This window comes from Cyprinus carpio, chromosome B24 (genome assembly GCF_018340385.1).
Source record: "Cyprinus carpio isolate SPL01 chromosome B24, ASM1834038v1, whole genome shotgun sequence".
Lineage (NCBI taxonomy): Eukaryota > Metazoa > Chordata > Actinopteri > Cypriniformes > Cyprinidae > Cyprinus > Cyprinus carpio.
Genome location: NC_056620.1, coordinates 6,478,593 through 6,481,110, shown reverse-complemented (window position 1 = coordinate 6,481,110; position 2,518 = coordinate 6,478,593).

The following is a 2,518-nucleotide window of genomic DNA, read 5'->3' as shown; positions in this document are numbered from 1 at the left end:
CTAGGAGGTAAAGGAGCACCGTCAGAAGTCTTTTTTGCATACTGTCTTCCTCAAAGAAAAAACAAATATAAAAAGTCTCGGCCAAGATCTGTGACAGACAGTGATTTGACTGATGGGTGCATGAGAAGCATGCAACACTATCAAAGCTGTACTCGCTTTCCATGATGTCACCCACACCTGGACCTTATAGAGTAAATGAGGCCGGTTTGATTGATAGCTGACATTTCATTATGGAGGAGTCATCCAGTGATTGTGTAAATCCAAACAGACACGCCGCACGGAGGACGAGCAGGAGGATGCTGGGAAACAGACAGCCAAGTGAAGCAGAGGGAAACTTGCTGCAGGACTCGGGAAACTCTAAACCCTCGCTGTCATTTTGATTTAAATTTCTAGGATTTAGATGAAAAACAATGAGTAAATACATATATGCTACTATAAACTGCACTGCAACTCTTTCATCTGCTGTACAGTTGTGCCTGAGCTGACTGATGGCAAGATCACAGGCTTTTTTTTTTTTTTCTCAATTCTCCATCAAGAAGATACTTATGATTGCATGAAAACAAACATGGGAAAATTGTGTATACAATACATCCATGCAGGATCTAAAAACCAGTCTGGATTTAGTGTCGGTGGGTTCTTCCTGTGAAGTCAGCATCTCTTTGATCTGTATGATGGGTCTTGTTTCAGTGAACACTCATGCAAGTTACAAATCCTAACTGTGGTTGGAACAATAAAAGAACAAAGACTCACTCAATAATTTGCTGATTGAGTGGGTCCATTGTGAATTAAAATGTATATATTCTCAGTAGCCTAAATCTCACTAAACTGGAAAATAAAAAAATACTGTGGAATGTATCCATGAGCTATCTACAGATGCAAAGATGTTTGCTACTTTAAATTTAGCAATGCATAAGTAATAATAATAATAATAATAATAATAATAATAATAATAATAATAATGTATGTATGTATGTATGTATATAGCCTACTAACATGTTAAGTATATATGCTTGTATGCGTCATGGGAAGATAATTCCAAAATGCATGAATTGGCAAATTTGACATATTGGCAAACAGTATTGCTGAATAGGACTGTAGTTTATGGCCTGTGGTCCGAGCAAGGAAAAAAAAAAAAGAGAGAGAGAGAGAGAGAGAGAGAGAGAGAGAGAGAGAGAGAGAGAGAGAGAGAGAGAGAGAGAATTCATGTAATTTACTTTGGGGAAGTAATTCAGGACATTAAAAGTCCTGGAAACAGAATTTAATTTTCTTTGTGGCTGACCACAAATTAAGAAGGAGAGGCATCTTTTAAACTTAGCCCTTAGTGCTGGAAATTATGATGTCAATAATATAATTTTGTGTTAATTCTAAAGACATAATAATAATAATAATAATAATAATAACAATAATAATAATAATAATAATAATAATAATAATAATAATCAGCTCCTTGCTGAAACAAATTTGTCTTAACTGTGATTTCATAATACTGCAGCTGGCTTTTTAAAATAACACTTACATTCACCAGGCTGAGTGGCTGCTACAAATAGGCTAAACCTGACTATAATAAACGAATGTATAAAATGAAGAGTTTGGTTCCAAAGTGCTATAAATCCATTTTGACTAATCTGAGTAAATATGTGTTTTCTTTACCAAGACAGTGGCAAGATAAAAAAAAAAAAAATCACTATTTTCTGTTTCAAACTTTCACATAGCGTCTTTAAGTTTTAATAACATTAAAAATTCAAATCCAGATTTTGATTTTCAAAGATTTATTATAAAAACTGATAATTTTTCCCCCAAAATGCAATAAACCCATTGAATCAATTTAAAAGTTATTTTTCATACTGAAATTGTTGAAAATAGCCTACACATCAAAGTAAGTTGATCCACTTAAGACAGCCTCTGAACTATAGGCCTATATATATATATATATATATATATATATATATATATATATATATATATATATATATATATATATATATATATATATATATATCTCGTCATCGCATCTCGTCAGTAAAGCCGGTTCTGTGATTAGTAGTAGCCTAAATCGACAAGCTACGTAATATCGCTTTCATAATCGAAGGTGATTCATCTGCGTAGCTTGTCAGTTACTGTTACAATGCGTGGAATGGTGCGCTGTGATTGGATGAGCGGGTGTATGGCATTCTGCAGAGAAGGGAGACTGGCGTTTGTCACGGTTTGGAAAGAAAGGGAGAAAACCATAGACTTTATGAAGAAAACATGACAGAAAAGCACGGCAGGTATCGCATCTTGCGTTAAATTAAAAATTATCTTTTCAATACCGATAAGATACAATACTGAATAAAAACGTAAAATCAAAAATAATAATTATATAAATAAATAAATAAATAAAAAGGTGTTTATCGCATTTTGGAACCAAACTCTTCAAGTATACTATTTTAATTACTTTTATTTCATAGAAAGTCGTATTGTCTCAAGTTGTTTCGCAGTAGAACTTATAAAAAAATTTCAAATAAAAATAATAAGATGT